This window comes from Homalodisca vitripennis, chromosome 5, assembly GCF_021130785.1.
Source record: "Homalodisca vitripennis isolate AUS2020 chromosome 5, UT_GWSS_2.1, whole genome shotgun sequence".
Taxonomy (NCBI): Eukaryota; Metazoa; Arthropoda; class Insecta; order Hemiptera; family Cicadellidae; genus Homalodisca; species Homalodisca vitripennis.
Window position 1 is genome coordinate 123,789,027 of NC_060211.1, and position 23,536 is coordinate 123,812,562.

Consider the following 23,536-nt stretch of genomic DNA (forward strand, 5'->3'; position numbering starts at 1 on the left):
ACAGTAAAATAATTAGTTGATAATACTTATACTGTTCTACAGGTAAATAAGTCAAAGCCATGAGTTGCTACAATCTAAACTCAAGGATTAATTTTAACAAAAATATTCAGACGAAATATGTAAATATGCAACCGTACAAGCAAAACAAACATCTACTAGAATTGTATTTAATGTAAATTGTGTTGTTATGACTTATCCATTTGAAGAATATCCCAGTCAAAACGACAGAGGTTCAGCCGTGTTGTTCGGGTCATAGGCCGGAAGAAGACTGAATATGAACTTTGTCCGTATCAACTTGAAACAAAACTACTCACAATGATACTGTACTAAACAAATTTTCAAAGGTGTTAGGTTTTCAAATGTTGTTTTCATGGTAACAAGGAACAATTATTGTTTGTTAAGAATACACCAATAGTAAGGGTTATGTTACAGCTATATAAATTATCAGGAGGAGAGCACATCTACATCTTTACAATAAGATAGTTAATAAATGAATGATATTTATTTCCTCATGGAAATAAAGATTACACATCTATACAAAAACAGGAAATGATCAACAAATGGGCGTAGCCTAATTAAAAAAATATGTAGTAAAAAATCGTTGTATGGAAAATATAACATATCGAGAACATGAAATTCTCAATGTTAGTATGTATTAATGTAACGTATGTACTCGTAATATAATGAAAAAAAAAACAAATACATTATAGCTACAACAAAGCAAGTGTTCATTCTTTTAATTTTTATTCTACCCCTCCTATTTGTTATGCTAATACTAGACCCATAATGATGTTTGATCTTTACTAAACAGATCCAATAGAATGGTTTTTACTGGAGAAATATAGAGTACTAACAAAAGTGACAGTCAGGAGCTGCACTATCCCTCAATAATCTTTCTAATAATAATAAATTTTTTACATTCAATTTCTTATATGTACAAAAGTTTAAAGTTATTTTGATGCAGTGTTACCAAAACTTTAATAAGTTGTTATTTTATATAACAAATGACGTTTAAAGTTTTGTAATTATTCTAATAAAACATAAGGTAAATATTTGTATTGTGATTAATTATCAAATTTTTATAATATAACATTATGTCACATTATATCCTATGAAGCTTCTCTAAATATATCATTTATAAAGACCTTATTTTTATCGAAATGTTTTTATAACGTAGATACCTTGTGTAAAAATTTAAAGGTTTTGCTGTATCAATTTTCTTCAGCATATAATAAAACGTATATTATCGTTATTTATTGACAACTTCGTTATTGCTCCACATTTTAAAACCATTCTTTACTACAATCTCCCATACATTCATAAGCGAAATTTTCATTAAAAAGCTTGGAATAACTGAGAGTATTGATTTACAAAACAAATCTAAAGTAGTAAAAAATTTGAGTACAATCATATGAGAATATGTAGATTATTCACGCAGTAAAAAGAAAATAACAGTATCGTAAAAATAAACAACGCATCATTTCAGCGCACTCTTGCGTTGTAGTACACTGCCAACCTCACTAGAACTAATTATTAAAACACAGGTTTTTAACCTAATCCAAGGAACAAAAATGTGAGTGTATCATTTAGCATAATATCTCAACAAATGTCATCTTCAGCCTCTAAAATGTCCAGGATACTTCATGTCTACATAGACTAAATTAAGTTCTATGATTGTGCGTGTTAAACTGTAGAATATTTTAGCGTAATTGAAGCACTGAGTGGGCTGAAACAATTTCGTTTATGCCTACTGAGAGGGTGTTAAGTTTTCTATTCTGTATGATTTATCTGTATGACAGCATGACGATAATGAAATGAGCTATATGATTAATATTTAGCATGCAACTTTAGCGAAACCTATTACACAACACGTGGTGCAGCGTACTCGTACCTTGCATGTATAAACCAAGAATAAAATAAAGGGATGTGGTCCATGTAAAAAGACAAAAGTGGAACATGTAAATTTTAGTAAAATACACAAGCAAAACTACTGGGCTAATCTCCATTAACAGTAAATGTTTATATCGATTGTAATTCTACCGATATAATATATACAAATTAAGAGTAAGTTTTATTTCAAATAATATATGTACTAAACGTCTAATAATTTTAAAATTGAAAGGACAGGGCATATTTTTCACATTTTCCAACACGAGAAAGATGACAAATGGCAAGGTATTCTGATAATGGTAAGGAAAAAAATAGTTTTAATTTAAAATGGACCGATTAAATACCTGCAAGTCCCACCCTGATGAAACTACAGAAGATTATAATTGTAAGAAAACAAGAAGCTAGCTCATCAAATTATGTTAACGACATATCTTTTTGGATTATAATGTATTCAAGGAAATGTTGGTAATAATTATAAATCGTTGCTGGATATAAAATGTTTCATCAATACGCTTTACACATTTTGTCAGCTGTGCCACGGAGATTTAACTGAAACATTTTACAACATATGGCTTTATTAAATGTAATTTTTTATATTCACATTTATTTCTTCTTAACTATAACGGGATTCTAACGTATAAATTTATTATTTCCTATAAAACAAGTAACAGTGTATAAATATTTTGCAGTAAACTATTTCGGAGAGATAAATGGGTCTGATTGATCTAGGGTGAAACAGTGTTTTATTTAACAAAGCATACGTCGTCATACAGTCGTCTTCATGAAATCCAATTTTTAAATTGTTTGATCTGTGGTCTTAGTGGCTTGATATAACGTGGACTTATATGTGTATTGCTGTCTCCCAGTGAGAGGTTACAACAGTTAGTGCAATTCAACATACTCGTCAACAGAAATCTGGAATTCTAACCAAACCTTAAAACCTCCGAAGTCTCCGAAGAAAGAACCTAAAGGTCCAGCTTAGGCACCACTCCGAATGGTAAATCAAAATATATTATTTTCTTCCTCGATCGTAGTCCTTGTTATGTGTATGTAATTTTGTTTATTGGAGTTATAATAGCATGAGTTAAAAAAGTATGAGTTCACAAATAAAAAAATTAACCTTTTTTAATTTTTACAAGTCCTATATTACAAGTTTTTAGTTCCGTCATTAGCAAACTCATAACAGGCATTCATAAATTCTAAATATTTGGTGATTTATTTATAGTGATAAAAGTTTTTGTGTATAATAGACTTGTTGTTAGGGTATTTATTAACCTATTAAAAGAGGACATTGCAAGGTTTTAGGTTAGAATTGGGCAAAACGTTTATTATTTTGGATCGTTTTAGATGAATTTTCATGTAGTTCTGTTAAATAATAACCGAGCCGCGCCGCTACTTAAATATAGATTAATTATTTACATTCGGATTGGTTCCCTGTAATGCATATTTGAACTGCTACCAAATCATGTTTTCAGTTTAACTATTATTACTTAACAGTCACATTGACTTTTGTTTCTTCTAATGGTAAACCCGTGATAGTGATTTGTATATTGCATGTGTATTGCATTTGCGGTACAACAGCTTATCTGATTAAACCTCATTTTATGAATATATGATTTAGTGATAATTAACCTTTTAATTATGACATAGTTACTATTTCTTTCTAATAATCATTTCTACAATTTCTTTTAGGAATCTCCAACCATCGGTAATAACCCAAGCTTCATTTTAGAACATTATTTATCCGTTGCTATGATTCAGGACAGTGGGAGTAACGCTGCGTTTATAACCATTTAAATTGTGTGACCAAACTAAGGGATGTTTATTTACGAATGATTTATTATTAAATTTCTCGTTACCTTTTAATTTACCCATAAGATTAACTAAAGTTTCGATAATGCTCAGCAAAATTCTACTGGTTGATATGCACCTCAATTTGAAATGCATCTATTTGATCTATATCACGAGAAAGACTCCTCAATACCATGGACAGTGCTTAAAACAATGCAATTTTAAGAAATAATCGTGAAACAATATACTTACTTACACTAGATATATGATCAGAGCATTAGTAAGTTAGTATCTCCGAATAATAAGTATCTTTAGGTACAACATATATTTTGTCAGACCTTTAGAAGGTATCTCCGTAAATAACACTGAACTTGATAGAATATTTGACGGTGCTGATCAAAAGCAACAAGAAAGCGTCAGAATTGTAAAAGATATATTCTTTACACGCAGTTATGAGATTTATCGACCTTTTATAATAATTAGATACGACGATGGTCCAAACAAGGGTTCTAGAGTTCTAAACTTCTTAGTATATTTCACAACATTTCATTGCAAATGGGGACACTGAAATTTAAATATTACTTTGCATGTCGTAATATTATATTGTTGCAGTCACCAGATTTGTTTAACAGGTTGATTGCCATGAGTACCATATGTGGTACTCATGGCCCTAGGCCTGACTGCCACATGTTTATTGATGATCATCTCCCCGAGGCCACAAATTTTTTTGAATAAAAAAACAAAAATATTGACTTTTTCCCCTTTATAGACCTATAAAATAAACTTTTATATATTATTTAAACAAATATAATACTGGGTTTGCTGAGTACCATTTATGGTACTCATGGCCTGTGGCTGCAACTGTATGTTATTAAAAGTTTGTAATCATTTTAAAACTAATCCATAGTAAGCTTCAAAATCATTTTTCCTCCAAAATATTACCGTTTGTAAAATAAATAAATGTCAGGATTCATAAAATAAAAAATAATTTATGATACAAAGTAAATATTTATTATTATTATTAGAGTAAACACACACAAAATTGTTTACAGAAAAGGCCTATTTGGCAATGTTTTGGTACTAATTTACCGCTTGATGTTCACTTTATGAAAAGAAAAGAAACATTCTGAGCGGAAGTACAGTTTGCAATTAAGGCATTTAGTGTAAACCTTTTTAGTTTTCGCCTGTGCTTCTTTCCTGCCTCTTTCTTGAGCGAGTTTTGTATAACACTTGGTACACTTGTTTCTTATATGTTGCCTTTCCAACTTTTGCTCTTGATTAATAGTGATTTCTTGAGTTATGTTATCAGTTTTTTTAAATAGTGCAATGACTAAATTTTCTTTAAATTCTGTAATTTTTAATTTTTTACCTGTTACACTCTTGAATATGTGGAGAGAATTAACAACTGATGTACTGAGGATCATGTCAAATACAATCTTTCTGTACCATTTTACGCTGCGCCTTAGAGGTGATGAATAGGCTGCTATTTGGTCTCCATAATCAATAAATGCTTTGGCAGTGTTATATTCAATCACAGCTTCAGGTTTACTCTTCTGTTTCCCTCCTTTCACATTTATTGTCTTACATTCGGTGCCCTGTTTGGTTGTAAGCATTTGTACATCTCTTTTATCCTTCCATTTTAATACTATCACATTGTTTTCATTTTTTAGAGCTACAATATCCCCTTTCTTTAGTTTTGCATTCATAATATCTTTAGGGTTGTCTTTCCTTTTCTTATTTAGTGTGCCCACTAAATGGGTGTTTCTTTTGCCTAACCATTCAGCTAAAGGAACACTAGTGTACCAATTATCGGTATAAATTGTCCTTCCAAAATCCAAGTAAGGCTCTACTAGTTCCAAAACTACCTTGGCAGAAAGATTTGTAGCTCTTTGATCTTGCTCCTTCCCACTGTATATCTTATAAATTACACAATAACTACCTTCTGCACACAACTTAAATATCTTAATTCCATAACGGTGCCTTTTGTTCTTTAAGTATTGTTTGAAAATTAACCGTCCGTGAAATGGTACAACTGACTCATCAACACACAGTTTCTCTGTAGGTATAGCTAATAATTTTAAACTTTCATTCAATAGGGAAACAAGTTTTTCTATTTTGTAAAGCCTACTCCCTGGAATGTGTTCTTCATTGTTAGCACAGTGTAGAACTCTTAGAATGTGCTCAAACCTATTTCTAGACATGACTTTAGATAATACTGAATTATATAACGTGTCGTTTCTCCAGTAATGAGCTATTGTAGGTAATACATTTAACCCCATGTACATAACAATTCCGAAAAACTGCCTCATTTCGCTAACTGTACATTCAATCCATTTCCCAAGCCTACCATGGGGGCTATGAGGAATACTTTGTATAATCTGCTGTGCATAACGGTTAGTTTTTTCCACTAGTAAACCAACAACTTCACTGTTTAAAAACAAATTAAAAAAGTCAATAGGTTCGCACAGCAAGGTCTGGATTAATACTTACAGGCTCATTGTTTGGATGGTAGGGTACATGTTAAAAGTCTCATCCACAGACTTCCAATTAGATACTCTGTTAGAAGGTTGTAGTATAGGATTTTCATTATTGTCTGAAGCTGACAGGTCAGATATAATTTCATTAAATAAACGCCGAGGCCTAGTATTTGTTTGTAGTGTAGGTCTGCGCTTGGAAGGTGTACTTGAACTAAATCTAACTCTTTTTGATGTAGATGGTTGTGGGTTATTAATTTCTTCACTATTACTAACTTCATCAACATCACTTACAACAAAGTCTAGGTCTTCATCAGTATTATCGTCAAATACTTCAAGAACAGTATCACTATCGTAATTGAAACCCCCTTCACTACTTCTCATACTGTCATTTAACATTTGTAATATGTAATCATCGTCACCTGCCATATTGTTATACTATAAATGCACTCATTCACACTTCACTGGCAGTAGCAAACTAACATTGAGGTTATAAAGAACCTTTCTCAACCAACACACAAACAATGTAATAATCAAAACAGCTGATTATTAGATTACTATGAATGCCAACGAAATAAAAAAAAAGGTTTGATAAGACTAGGGACATGTAATTTGGTCTGTATATAATCGACTTGATAAGTTTTTAAATTAAAATCTTGATCATTGGTACGAAAATTTAATTTTTTTTTCAACCCTTCATTGGGATAGAGTGAGTACCATTTCTGGTACTCATGGCCTGCTGCTGCATATAGATGAGTACCATATATGGTACTCATGGCAGTCAGGCGTTGGGCAAAAAATTCGGCGGGGCAGTCAACCTTTAAAGAAGTACAATACTAACCGTCAAGTCTATCTAAGGCGATGGACTATTAAGATGAAAAGATACAATTAATACAACTCATGAACTAATAATTCCGATGAGTAATTGTAATTAAATTAAAATTATAAACCATTCTCATATAAACATGTACTCAACCAAATAATATTAGAGTGCCATGCTGAATAAGCTAAATTGACTTTTAAATAAAGCAATGCGTTACCTACAGTAGTGTATGTGTCGTGTGTGTAATAGTGTGAGTGGGGCGACCTGCAATTGAATCACCCTGTAACAATCAGAAAATACAACATAAAAATCTTAAAAATTTTTATGATCTTAATCATAAGAAATATTTTAATACATTTTTCGTATGCGTACTTTTAGTACATTTCGTATATAAGTTGATACAATCCGTAAATATTCGTGGTTTCCGAGAGTGACGTTTGGTCGCAGATGAAAGAAATAAAACAAAGTTTTATTGATTTTGCACTACTGTAAGAGTATTACTACTGTAAGCTGCTAATCATGGAGGGGGGGGGGGTGAGTTGAAGTGAGAATACATTCAGATTCTCCCACAGCTGGATAAAAGCCTCGTTCTCGTTTAATCCAGAATAAGATGTATCATTGACGAATTTTAAACATTTGTCATTGTCATTTACAATTGTTTGACAAAGATATGCCTTGACTAATTCAAAATTTAATTTGTAATCTTCTTTAACGGGAATATTATATAATAGTCGTATTCATCAATTTCATGTGTCAACACTTTTAGACTTATTCACTTTCTAATATAGTATACACCGAGTTTTACTATTTCCAATACATAGTCGTATCTTGCTGTGCTTTTTAACTCACTCCAAAAAGATAAAAGTTTATATGGTAATCATTATAATTTGTAATTTTTTATTCGAAAGTCATTGACTTAAATAAGTAAGACGTAATGCTAAGATGACCACAGCATAATTCACCTGTTGGAATTTAATACTTACACTTGCTTGTGGACTATCCACAGTACTTGTTTTATATGGATTGATAATGTCATTTGCAATAGACAGAACAATACGCTCACTACTTTGCAGCTGAACGTTATACAATATTTTTACTGTTAATAAAAAAAGCTAAGACTAAAGCAATAAGTATATAATTTAGATTTACCAGTTTGAAGTTTAGTCTAAAGCTGCAGTTCCTTGGTTGAGAGTTCCGGATTTAAAGAAGAGTTGAGAAATCCAGACTGCAGTCAACGAATGATTTAACTTGCGCTAGCTGTAACTCCTCTTTAATATTATTCCAATTACAAATTTACTTTACGCTAAGCCACTGCAAATAAATGTTAAAATCTCGTACACGGTTTTCCTGGAGATGATGGTAAGTATTGTTAGATAACATACCGTTTAACCATAGATGAATCGTAGTGATTTTTGAGTTGTAGTGACACTGTTACTTGGTTTGTTTGGTTGTTCACCTCGGCTTATTCTGAGTGTACTCAATAAAAAAGCTTGAAATTGGTGATACCTCTTGGTGAAGATATCAAAAACCATGAAAAAACATAATGCTAGTACTGAAATGAAATGATACATAATCTCGAACATAACCTTACTAAATGAAAACAAATAAGAGTACATCACATAAGAGCAGCAAACCTGTATAGAAGTAATTAAAAATGTAATTGGCCACACGTGGGAAAGTCTGGAGCATGTTCCGGCAACAAACAACGTTGGCTCTAATTTGCCGCATTACTTCTTAACAAAGGGTTTTATTAAATTTGCACGCTTACTATGTTTTGATCTTTCCAGAGTATTTACGTACATCACAGATTGGAAGCCTCCAATAATAACTTTTATTTAAAGGCCTTAAGGGAATATAAAATTTGATGGAGGAATATTACATTCTTGATTGTAATCGCAGAAGTTTTTAAGTACGTATTAGACTCCTCCAAAAATATAAATATTATTAAGAAGGCAACAGGGCCTTATTGCAATATTGTGTTGTCGTACGCCCGTCATTACGTCGGTCCATCCGTTCTTCCGTCTGTACGATAAGTATTGAGAAGAATGTTCTAGCGGTTTGAAATTAGGTTCACATGTGATCTTTGTCTAAGGAAGAATATGAAGAAAATTGCAATTCTTGAAAAGATTACTTTTTTCAGATCGTAAGTTATGTTAATTACAAAGATATATATCCGAAATCGCAATCTGAAATTCAGAGTAGCTTTGCATATGTACTGCACTTTTTAAATTTATGAGCTGTCCTGTATGGTGCAAGAGACACGGGATATAGCTCGCTGACCATGCTTGATTATTCCCAGGACTTGCTTACTTTCACAAATTTCTGACATAAAAGTGATTTATTATGGATTTGGAGATAACATTGTCATGTCTGAGTGAACGGCAGCAGATCACAAAGGTATAGAGTGGGACTTCCTTGCCTCTTCATAAGCGGCGTGTTCATATAATCTACCTATATGTGTAAAATGTTGCACAGCCAATCTATATGCAAACGAATGTCTGTTATATATTTCATATACAATTTGTAATATAAAACGTGTGGTCGCTGGTATAATTTCTGATCTGGACAAGATCATTACATGGTCTGTCATCATTAGTTTAAGTTAAACATTAGCAAATGTTAATTTCTGCATATATCTCCACAAGAACAATGCCTCAGTCAACGTATGGTGCAGGTGATGCCTGAAGGCCAGACCCTGGTAGTTTGTGAAATGGGCAAAACGCTGGGCATAGTGCTTAACCAAGAGCTCATATTTTCTGATTACGTTGCCCACGTCATTCATCAATCGTTTGGAACGCTTAGGGAACTCTATAGGCTCAGAAACCTGTTACTGAAACCCGCCAAAGTTCACCACATGCAGTCTGTCATTTTGTCAGATTTTACTACCGCTACCCTCTATGTGAGAGTAGCCACGGAAAGGATTCTAAAGTTGCCGAGCACTGCAGTAAGGTACTCACATTTTGACCAAGTGTTCCATTTATCGCGAGGCTGCTCTCCTGCTTCCTATTGAGGTCTTCTGCAGGATGCTGGCACGCTGCATGGTCCAATAAGTCTTGTCTCTAGTGTAGCCGCAGTACCTGTGAGAGACTTCATTCTGAGATTACTGAATGATACGTCAGTCAGCGATTTAGGCTGCATTTTCCTAGAGTTAGGCTAGAGAATAGCTGAAAAAGTTTCTCCTACTTTGGGACTACCCTTTATATTGATCTTTTGGAAGACATAACATGTTTTTAGCTTGAACCGCCTTTTAAGCTAGATAAAACAAATTTACGTGATTGTAGTAGTGTTAAACGTTTTACCTGTTTAAACAGTTTCTTATTTTTAATTTAACTAATAGTTTAATCTAAGTTAGTTTTAATTTTACTTTTAAAAATATAATTTAGTGGAAGCCCTATTCCTAATCCTTCCAGTTAGGGACCGTAGACAGGTCCTTATATTCGGAAAGATGAGCTTTCACGATACATTGAACTGATATGGACGTCAATCGTTGAAAGTACTCTAGTGGACAGTAACGACTAACACGATAAACTAGTGCTCTGCCGAAGGTAGTTTCACCTGTAGCGTTTTGGGCCACATTGGTTTTAATTTTTAATATAGTTGGAGTTCACTGGTTAGACTAAGTGTAGTAGATCAGGCATACTAATAAAAAATATTTTATAACGACTTGGAGAGTTGATTACAATTTCATCCTTGAATTGTATTCATTGCTTTATCAGAGATAACCCCAATCTTTATACGGTCGTAGTGGGATGTCCAACAGTTAATATTCAACAACAAGGGCAAGAAAGGGTTTAGAACCCCATAAGTACAACGTTACTCTCCTGCTAGGTAGGGCAGCAACATTCCTTGAATGGCTGGTCACTCTAAGGCACGCAGAGATACTAGGCGGCAGGCTGATATACTATGAATGAATAATGACAGATGATATAGCATTTTCACTATTAAAAGTATTTCTCATTTCAATATTATTATAAGTGTTATTGATACTTAATAAATTTGTGTAATTTTAGAAGATATTAAAATGAAACCGAGCTAAACCAAATAACAGCGTGTTCAGAACTAACACTCGTATAATCTACTCACAAGGAATCTATGTACAGATGTTATCAAAAGTTGTCACAGACAGACGTACGTCCTTTGGCCGTATGGTCTCAAAATAAATAGCGCTCTTAAATATTTAAGCAAGAATGCCTTTATTTAAGAGCGTTTGTCGTTTACAAACGTTTTACTGAATAATATCGTAGTTATAAATTACATGGTATTTAAGGCTTTAATTAGAATTCGCTCACTTCAGATTTTCTTAATTTAATTTCATTACTGGTTTTTTAAATTGGTTTTAAAAATAAGCAAATAGTAAGAGTGAACCCCTATTGAAAACTCTCCGTCAGCGGTACGGTATAAAACATATAGATAAAAACGAATTTGAAAATAAATATGTATAATACACTTTAGATTTATGTAATTTAGAATGGAAATTTTACAGCATAATAACTGTTTGCAGTATTAAATTTTTTCAGGAATTATTTTATTGGACTTTAATTTGTTTTTATATTTTGTTAAAACATATTAGATTCAACTGAATAATTAAATAATCGTGTTTTAATGATTTAATGTAATACTTTAAGCAAAATAAAATACTTAAAACAAACTTTGTAGGAATATAAAACTGGAAAATTATCAAGAAAGAGGTAACAAACAGTTTCAAAATATGCTATGGAAGATATTCTAGACACGCATTTACGAGATCAACCCCGACGAGGTTTTTCTCAACGAGCGTCTTGAAGACATGTAAGATTCTCGAAAAACTACATATTTCATTGTCACTTTTATATTGTTATTCATCCTAACTATCTACTTTTAAGGGGTCGGATTAAAAAAAATTACTTAGCATATATTATATATTTTGTCTTTTTCAATACACTGTAAAAGTACATAAGTTCAATTTTCATACAATGTTTGAAAGAATTGTTCCAATAAACTTGTTAAGGGATTATTGTCTATTCTTGTCTAACAGTTTTACTATAACAAGAATAGAGAAATAAATATAGGCATTTTACGATTGTTTAACACAATTTTTTATTTATAATTCATGCCCAAGTTCTGTATTTTGATATATCCTGAGAGAGAATTTCTTATCCACAAACTCTAATTTGATATATCCTGAGAGAGAATGCCATATCCACATCCTTTAACTTTAAAGGATGACTTAAGAGACTCTATATCCTTTGTTAAGGATATCTAAAGAAGATCTTGTGACTAAGGATTATTGATTACTTATTGATTACAATAGGGAAACACTATCAATTAGTTTTGAATATTATTTTTTTAAATGTGTTACCAGGTAGGTAGATTTAATAAAAACATATTTGTGAAACTCGATTATATCTTGTTCATCTTGATCAACTGTGTTATATCTTATCACGTTATATCTTGATGGAATATGCAATATAACGTGAGCTAATAACCACCGTATTTGTTATTATATCCAGATTGAAGTTGGTGCAATAGCAGTAGCACATAGCTTGGGTGAGGTTTTAAACAAATTATTTAATTAAACGTTTTAAAAAGGCGGATATTCTAATTTACGAAAACTTTTTAAATACAATATTTTCCAATATATACCATTTATATTTTGAGACCCCTTCAGATTTCGAGAATGAGCCCGTTCAAATTTGGGAGAAATAAATTTTATATCTGGACTAAAACCTATGATTGCGAGTGACTTGCGATACAAATTCAAATTTTGAGTTATGACACTAAATTATTTGGTAATTTTATATTTATAAATCTCAGCTTATAAACCATATAATTAATAATTTAAAATACACCATTATAACTACTAAATACACTAGGCTATCGAATAATCAAGTGCTGCACACGTTAAAAATGCAGACAGCAACGTAAGTTGGATATTGTGAAAAAATGTAAAATTATATTCAAACACCATTTTTATTATACGAAGTTAAAACTGTATTTTATAATATTATAGTGGGTGATACAAAATAATACAAAATATATTATTAGAACGGAATGCATTACATTTTAACTTAATAGAAACAAAGTGTTACCTATGCGGTGGTATATTGTGTGCTATCTAGATTTTTCATAGAATACGATTAATCTTATTAGATTAATCGTATTATTATGTGAAAGGAAAGAGATTTAGCATAATTACTATTGTAATTTAAATTGCCGGATCCTCATGATTTATAATAGTTTGATACTCAAGAGAAACCCAAGATAAAAATTACAAAGACTTGAATCTAAATCACTCCAATTTTACAATATTTTCTTCTGTAATAAGTTAATAGGGAATGAGAAAACCAAACAGGTTATTTATTTATAAGTAAAGTATGAAAGATTATTCGGCTCATTTATGGTAAAGAGTCACATTTATATTACAATCTAACTACCCAATTTATTACTACATTCATTAGTAATATTATACTAAGATTAAGAACTATTCTCTGTAAAATATACTATACCAATTAATATAAATGTGCCATTCTGAAACAACAATTTTAACCAAATTATTTTCAATATTTTAATTAGAACAATACAATACCTAGTGTTTGGGTCGTGTGTGTATTAGTGTAAGTGGGGCGACTTCCTGCCGCATTGGCCGCATCACCCTGTAACAATCAGAAAAGACAGCATGAAGTACTGTGATAATGAAAAACCACAGAGTTCCCAACACCAATATAATCACAGAAATATACCTTCATTAAACAAATAGTTTTAGTATTAAGTATATTCATGGAAAAAATATGTAAACTTAAGTCTAATATTAGCAGATAAATTTAATTACCTTAATAGGTTGTGTAGTGGAGGATTATTGTTCTAGTTAAATGTAGTTCTACACGCACGCAAACTCTCACACTTTTCCATTCAATCATCATTCATACTCTGTGTGTTTTGCAACACACGTGGAGAGTGTTATGTGATAATGTCAAAGAGAGGACGACAAGCCAACGCAGGACCGAAACCACCTGAAAACAACCAGAACAAAACACTCAAATCACAAATATGACAAATTAGTAGGCTAATATATTTATAATACCTTATAAAAGAGTGTAATAACAGTTTTGAGATTTGACTAAAACTGTAGTTTCAGAATGGCATTAAATTTACACCTGAAATGTCCCAAATACTTACAGTACTGTGTCATCTCGCATTGAGGATAAGTAATATAGCCTGCTGAAACATGATTTTAAATTAATTATCAAAACATAATTAGTAAATTAATAAACTAATACTTAGCATAGATAATATTGTAGTGATGTAAAGTGAATATATATTTACATAAGTTCTGGTACCCAAGTAGTCTAAGACGTTGAACTTTGGACCTAAGCTAGAGAAAGCACAGGGTTAAATTTTGTTTTTGCACTGAAAAATTTAAAGCTAGTATATATGATATATTTTAAACTAAGTGGGATGAAGGTTTCTTCAAATGTCTAATGGAAGTATCATTTAAAGAAAAACAATCTATTATTTTTTGATAAAACGTCGTGGCTATTCTAATTACCAGTGACATTTTTACGCAAGTAATTTTTGTCAATGTAGATTGTCTTGATGGAGAAACTAAAAATCATGATGTTGACAAAGATAAGTGAGGTCACTAATACACTGAGGCAAGAAATGACTGACTTCAAGGCAGACCGACATGAGTAACTTAATCGCCAGTCCGACTCGCGGTCGAGTCCTTATTTGCGCTCCAGCAGCCGAAATCGAAATGGCGTGTGCTGGTGTCACTGGAAGTTCAGGACCAAGCCAGAAAATGCACTATTCCCTGTCAGGACGTTGCCAGACCTCGGGAAATGAGCAGTCGGGAATCACTAGCAATCCCACACTAATGTCAATCCACCGTCTCTTTATCACGGACAGAGTGAAGAAACAGTCATTTCTTGTATACATTGGAATAATGGCTTGTCCATACAAAATTCTGCTTTAGTGAGGAAGGGTAAAACTTAAAAAATGTTGCAGGGTATATTTCTGTCATCACTTAAAGTCTTATTTACAAAAGACGAAAATAAAAAGTAAAAAAGTAAAGAATGTCTTATTTTACCAGGCGAAGTTAGGGCTAAGAAGCCCTCTCTAACACTTAAAATAGTCGGGTGCTCTTCTAGATCTGTGACGTACAAAAGAAAAGGAGAAAACTGTGTATTATTGTAATATCGACTTGCAATATGTAATATGAGTTGTCGTAATGTATAGTGAATTGCATTGTAAATTGCTTATAAATGAGATAATTTTTATAAAATATTTTTGGTTAGTAAAGAAAGTTTCTGTACGTGTTACAATTACTAGTGATTTTTCACATGAAAAGTTAAACCAAAACTGTGTAAGTGTTTTCAATAATATGAAAAAATATTTCTTTTCGATTAAATCATGCTATATTGAGATAATTATGAAAGCTATGTTATATATACGGTATATTCCTATAACTAAGCATGGGGAGAAGCATGCTTCCACTTCTTTCACTTCGGTGATTTTTAAAACCTCTACATACATGTACGTAATATGATGTATTCATACAACCTTCACTGCATGCTCCGCAACAGACACTGTTGGAATTATTGACAATAGGCAAGGCTTGTGACGTAATGTTAAATGCGTGCTAAACTATGTCTTCCATTGGTTTGTCATTTAAAACACTCTGGAAAAAGTCTTCGTGATGAAATATATGGTTAAGTGCAATATGTTGTACATTCTTTTGCAACTCACAAAGCAATATTTGAATGGTAATGAATAATTGAGCACTTGGCGTTTCCTCTATAACAGAATTTAGAAGGATAGAATAAATAAGTAAAACAATCCTAATATGTAAATATTATATTTAACGAAACGGCTTCTATAAGGATAAAACGAGGTTTATCCAGTCAAGGACACGCACTTCAAGTCAGTAGGTTAATTTGTTATCGATATATCCCCCTGATTGATAGGCAAAGCTATTATTCAGTTAATTAAAATTCCAGTTTCATATGAATTCATGTTTAATTCACTGTTAGTGTTCAAGTCCAGAAACCATTCGATCCAACCAGTTAACTTTAATATACCACAGATAAAGAGAGACTTACCTTAGAATACTTTCTTCTTTAAGATTCTACAAAAATTACTTTTTGATTTGTTGCATATTTTTAACTGATTATAATGCTTCATTATCAAATGGCTTAATAAAAGAGATTATGTTTCAACTAGTCCGCACCGTTGTAACAAAATACATTAAAAATGTGTGAAAAGTGTTAATTACCACCGATTTATTAATACAGCCTCATTTAAATTTCTCTATTCAATAAACGTTTCTTTTTATAATATTATTCCGGTGCAAAAGTTTCATACTTTTGTACCGTCTCTTAAGTAATGCGTTCAATAACGTGTAAAGAATTAACTAAATCTTGTCACTAGAAATATTTATAAAAGTACTAAGGATATAATTTACGTGAAAATTATTTCATAATCTCAAAATACATTACTCCATCACAACAGAACAATCGTTTGGGAAAATTTCAAAACATTGAAGTCATCTGGTACATTTAAAAGAAATACTCAAACACATAATCCCTAATACGTTTATTTTATTTAAGTCCAGTCACTTAGGTAGTTTGTTCAGAACATTTAGCTTTTTCTTATAGTAGTTAAAAACTATTTTGTAAAACAACTGCTGTCTGGTATAAATACGCAAGCCTGAAAGATACGCAGAATAAAGTCTACAAACATCATAAAACACGTTACAGCAACCAACTCAGACATAAATGTCGCTGTCATGTAATAATATAAAGACGGAAAATATGTCACGAAAGAAATATATAATGTGATCTATAAAATGTTACTTTAAATTTTGTAATGACCAACCTTGGCAGGGATTGGGACTGCCTGTGCTTAAAACAGTTGCCGTGCATCCACCACTGTTACTAGAACCAACAGCAATGGTTGCAGTGGCACTGTTATACGCACCCAGGTTAGAGCATTACATGGTACTAGAGCCAGTCCTTTGGCAGGTCGTCACCCTTCTACCATGCAATACTCCCCTCCCTTATTAGGGTGGTTAATAGAGGTTTTAGGTTACGTCACGTGTGCTGCAATCTACCGCATACAATATGCACTTCCTCGACAAGAGAATAATATAGATCCATAAATTCTCACTAAACGTATTGATTTTTATAGTGTAAATACTTGATAAAAACGTTAAAAAATTTCAGACTGCATAATTTTTAATTATTATTGAAGTCCTAATAGATTAGGATAAGAAAAATATATTTTAATTTATACACCGGTTGATATTAAAAGGAAATATATTCTATTCTCGGTTGCAATTTAAGTAATATAAATATAGAGGTTACTCCTTATTTAGTTGAATTTGATCTTGAAGTACTCTTCTAATTGCACCCAATCTTTCAAGTGCACAATGTGCTGACTTGAAGGATGTTTCAATATTATTAAAGTTAAATTTGATTTAATATTATTAGGATCTGATAGTATAAGACTTCTACGTTCACCACATATAAAACCTTAATAATAGCAAGTAAGGCCATTGCTAAATATTTGATTTAACTTTTCATAAAACTTAAGTTCACAACGGATAAAAGCAATAAATATTCATACCGGTATAATTTAGTTTCTACAGAAAGTTTCTAACAATTGAGTTCATAGATTTATTAATTTCATGGAATCTTTCTTTTATTTTTATTATTTTTAATAATATCCACCGTTAATAATTTCCGTCCTGTTCTTACAGATACTGTGTATACTGCTTAACCAAACACCCTGGAGGTCTTTATGAAGAAACAAACTGAGGCAATACATTGATGACGTCAATGAAGACATAACGAGAAACGACTTGCGGTCGAATATTTATTTAAGTTACAGCAGTGGAAAACGAAATTGTGTGTGCTGATATCACTTGAAAATTTAACCAGTAAATGCACCTAACCCTGTCATGACGCCATCAGTCGTTGATCACTATTACCGGCTAGTTTCTCGTACTAATGTAATACCTCAATTATGTTTTGTATTTTTAGATTTAATCCAGATAGGAAAAACTAAGATTAATGTGCTTAAATATAAACATCTAGTACAGATCTTACAACATTGTTTAGTTGAATCAGATAGTACAGTTCCAACGCAGGGTAACCTACGCATGTTCATATGAAGCTTATAAATAACAAATTCAATCTGAGTTTATTAGTTGACCAGGTCAACTACCTGGAAGAAATCAATTGTCAACCACGCTACTTTTGGAAGAGTCAAAACGACACAGCATCAAAAGGGATACAAAATATAAAACTGGAATCTTTCCTTAGACATTTTCCAGGCTCTTTATAACGACGTAAAAAAGAGCAGGGGTTTTAGGACGTAAAAGATAAGAATCATAATTTTAGAAAAACATGAATTATTCACACCTTTGATACTTTTCTATGTTGACCACCACCACAACTAACTCCCAAAAATTATGATTTTTTTTCTAGGATGCACCTTGACGAAAATTTCAAGAACCAGGTTGATTACTTAAACTATAACAAATGGGAATAAAACGTACACCACTTAAAAGAATAAACAAATGAAAAAAATACTTTTCAAATTAAGTATCATAAGACATTTTAGAACATATTCTGGCAACAAGCAATGGTGGCACCAATGTAACAGTTAAATACGTTTATTATTACATTAAATTTGTAAACTAGTAACGTTTTACTTTTCCATTGTGTGTGTATACGATACTATACACACTTTCGTTCAGTGTAAAAACTCAAAATAAAGTACGTCTGAAAACATACACTTAAATGTGATTGTCGACAATGCAAAACAATCGCGAGTATAACTTCGTTGTAGAGTGATAATTTGTGTTTATAATTTATGCAAATATTTAATGAACTGTACTCATCAGTAATGATAATAATGGACATGCATGTGGCGTAGTGGCCAGAGTCCATACATTAATTACATGCACATAAAAATACAATACAGTAAGTGAGTTATAGTAGACTACTTCTGCTGCTCTACAGGAAAATAAGACAAAGCCATGAGTTGCTACAATCTAAAGACGTAATCGTTTAACACAAATTTAGACAACATATACAGCCATACATACAAGAAAACTTCTAGGTGAATTGTATTCAATGAAAATTGTGATGTTTTAACTTATCCATTTTAAGAATATCCCAGCCAAAATGACAGAGCTGACAGCTATGGTGTTCAGGTCATAGGCCGGAATAAGACTGAATATGAACTCTGTCTGAATCAACTTGAAGGAAAATTACTCGCAGTGCCACTATACTAAAACATTTTCCAAGGTTTATAGATTGGTTTTAAATTGTGTTTTCATGGTAACGAGGAATAAAATTATTGTTTGTTAAGAAATATGCTATACGTATGGCGTAATTTGTTTATAGAAATTATCAGGAAGAACATTCTAAAATCTTTCACCAAAAAAACTTATTTCTCTAATTCTTTATCGATTTTTACAGCCGAATAAGTTTATAAACCCATTACAGAAAGTTGTACTAAACAAATAGGTAGTGCCAGTCGTATGGTGGAGTATCATGAAATAAATAGTTTCATTAATTAGAACATTAGAATGTTTTCTAATTAGAATTAGAATGTTTGTTTTAGTTTGTGCAGAAGAACTATATTGACCCAGCCCAGAAAATAGTTATTTGCAAAATGGTAGTGTGGCCAAGCTAAGCTATATACCAACCTGTCCAAGCTGGGATTATTGACAAAATTCATCCTCTTTGGCTCTAATTTCTAAGATAATTTGTATATAGTAAAATAGTATGTTCCTAACACAACACAACTAACAAATGTGTAATCGTTAAGCTAAGCAACATGCTTTCTCGAAAAGATTTATTTTGTTATAAATAACTTTCTTTTTACTGGATGCATGTAACTCTAGTTTGTTGTTGGTTATTCAAACAATCTCCCGGAAAATATGTCTTGAAGTAAATTTCCAATTACATATTAAATAACCAATTTAAACAGGAATTGGGACTACCTGTGGTTAAAATAGTTGCCGTGCATCACCACTGTTACTATAACAAACAGCAATAGCTGCAGTGACACTGTTATGCGCACCCAGGTTAGGGTATTATATGGTGCTCTGGCCAGTATTTTCAGGTCGTCTGGCCCTTATTAGGTTGGAGGATAGGGATATCTCGATGTACGTTACGTGTACTGCAATCTATCGCAGACAATATCTACACAAGAGAATAACGTAGAGCCGTGAATTCTCACTGAGACGTGTTGAACTTGGAAATATAAATACTGCAATTTAGAATTTCAGATTGTATTTTTATTAATTATCATTATCACACATAATCTTTAAAATTTGCATGACAATTCCTTTCCACATAAACAACATTAAGTTATATGATTATGCATATTCAAACGTGGAATTTAGTTAAGTGACATTGAAGCACTTAGTAGCCTGAAGCATTTCGTTTTTGTCTACTGAGAGGATGTTAAGTTTACTTTTCTGCATGATTTGTCTATATGACCACATGACGATAGTAAAATAAGCTATATGCTTAAAGTTTACAATGCAACCTTAGCGAAGCCTATTAATCGACACGTATTGTGGCGTACTCACACCTTTTATACATAAACAAACAATAAAATAAATGAATGTTGCCCATGCAAAAACACGATAGTGAAACATGTTAAGTTAGGAATCTTTTAGGAGAATTCACAATCAACCATCCTGGACTAACTTATCCTGCAGTTGCCTACATAGATTCTAATTCTTATGATGTAATACATACAAATTAAGTAAGTTATTTCTCAATTGGTATATATGCTAAATTTTAGAATTGATATGACAGGGCAAATTTTGTTCAATTTCCACCACAAAACAATAAAAACCATCGTAAACCATTGGTTAAAAGAACCAATAAACCTTTAACCATTTTATAATTAGAAGGAGGGTATATTTATGTTATTTTATACCAAGATAAATACACACCGCCGGCAAGGTATACACACCACTTTTAAATTTTCGACTTGTTATCGTAGTGGTTTGATATAACATAGACTTATATGTGCATTGCTGTCTCCCAGTGAGAGTTTACAACAGTTAGTGAAAGTTAACCCACTCGTCAACTGAAATACGGAATTCTCACTAAATCTTCAAATCCGAGTGTCCGCAAGAAGAACCTGAAGGTCCGCTAGGTACCTCTCCAAATAGTTAAATCAAAATATTTTATTAGCTTCCTCGATGGTAGCCTTTGTTGTGTATGTATAATTTTATGTTTATTATAATTAAATTAGCATGGGTTACCAAAACTATCATTGGTCTACAAAATAATAAAACAGCTTAACTGTTGGTTTTTTAAAAATATTTATAAATTCGATATTTTTATCGGATACAAAGTACACTAATACTTATAACATTTAAAATTTCACAAGTTCACAAAGTGGTTTCATTAGCAAACTGATAACATGCGATCATAAATTTTTAAATCTTTGGTGTTTCATCTATAGTGATAACCATGTATGTAGACTTGTTATAAGGGTATTAATTTACCTTTTAAGTTAGGGCGAGGTGAGGTTTCTAGGTAGAATCACCACTTCTTTTATTATTTTAGATTTCTTTAGAATAATTTGCTTGTAGTTCTGTTAAACATTAAATCTGTTCTGCGTGAGAATAGGGTATTTGTGTAATTTAACTTTAACAAGAGTAAGGCCTCAACATAAAAATATAATAAATTACCTTACAGTTGGAAAGACTGATTCATAAACTTCATGCCCGGCTAATATAAGTGACAAATAAAACGTGTTTCATTCTTTAGCAACATTAAACAAAGATATTTTAAATGTTATTACAGTCAAGTCAATCATCAACCTTGTTCTTTAGAACACGTAATAGGATATGTATAAAAATAAGGAGAAAAGCGCACTACAAGGAAGTAATGTTAAGAGACACTCAATAACTTAGATCTCATAACAACCCAACTCTATCATCACAGTTTACTATAGGAAATAACTAATTACAAGTAATGTGCTTTGTAGTTTTATGGTGTACTGTTAACTATTGCATCAATAGAAGATCGTTAGGAATTTAAAACTGATTGATAAGTGACAGAGAATCAGTTAAATACTTGATAACGGCAACTAAGTTTTCAGAACATATATTTTTTTAAATTATTACTGAAGTCCTAGTAGATTTAAACATGAAAAGAATATTTATATTTGACAACTCGGTTGATATAAAAAGTTAATTTACTCTATTCTTGGTTGCGACTTAGATAATATAAATAAAGAGGTTACGTCATTTGTTTTTTTATTTTATATAGTTTTCCGCCACCTCTCTGGCCAATCATTCAAGTGCACTATATCCTCGCCAATTTGCCTCTTAAATACGCGTGTCCTTAGAATTTTATACTCGCAACGTTTTTCTTTTCCTTTGTGTGTGTTTAGGTTACTACACACACTATAGTTCCGTGAAAAATCAAGATTATAATTACTTCTGAGGAAATACATTAAAATTTTGAACTGTAAACAATGCACATAAATCGCGTGTATAACTTCATAGACTGGTGTCAAGAGCGAATAGTTATATTTTTAAATAATTTAATCTATTTAATCAAATGTACTGTTTCAAAGGTTGTGATAACAACTAAACAGTATGTAGTTTAGTGGATGGAGCCCATATAGTAATTAACTATAGCTAAATATACTGTAAAATAAGTAAGTTATAGTACTTCTGCTGTCCTAAAAGTAATAAGTCAAATTATTGAGTTGCTACAATCTAAACTCAAGGCCTAAATGTTAACATCAATATTCAGACAGCACCTACAGCCATACAACACTACATCTAAGTGAGTTATATTCAATGAAAAATGTGATGTTTTGACTTATCCATTTGGAGAATTTTCCTGCCAAAGGCACAAGGGCTCAGCCGTGGTGTCAGGGTCACAGGTCGGAAGAAGACCGAACGTTAACGCTGCTAAAATGTCCGTATTGACTTGAAGTAAAACTAATCAGGATTCCACTCTATTGAACAATTTTTCGAAAGTATTTGATGATAAAATTGTGTTTTCATGGTAACTGGGAATAATTATTGTTAATTAAAAATGGACCAATCCTAAAGCTTGATAAATTGTATAAATTTTAAGAAAGAGAGATTGTTTAGATCTTTGCACTAGGGTTTTAAATGTTCAATGTGTACTTCCGTAATGCTATGGATTGTAAATAAAATAATATCAGTTCCTTATGTTTTGGCCATCAAACATGTACACGATTTTGTTTTTTTAAACTTTTTGCTAAAAATCAGTGTTAATGCGCTGTTTTTCCTATATATATTTTGCGGGGAAAAGCAGGATTGCATTAAAATACAATCTAAATATATATTTTTGATTGTTTAATCCAGCTCTATAGGTTGGTTCTAGATAAGTTACTGTGAATAAAGGTAGTTAGAACGTAATTGCGAATTATATAATATGCATTTGAAAGACAAAGTTTTATTTTGCATAGGGCAAATAAGAAAATATAATTAGATTTATCTTACTAGAGGAAAGATTTTCATTTCAAATTCTTGTCGTCTGTAAGTTTCTTGTAAAACTTA

General features: G+C 31.7%; 1 long non-coding RNA gene across 1 annotated transcript; it reads left to right on the top strand.

Annotated features, from left to right (window-relative positions):
• The first annotated feature begins 2,472 nt into the window (after positions 1 to 2,472).
• LOC124363907 lies at positions 2,473 to 18,061 on the top strand. The gene is made up of 2 exons (XR_006922567.1): positions 2,473 to 2,887; positions 17,714 to 18,061. It is a non-coding gene; the product is annotated as an uncharacterized LOC124363907 (long non-coding RNA).
• The last annotated feature ends 5,475 nt before the right edge of the window (positions 18,062 to 23,536 follow it).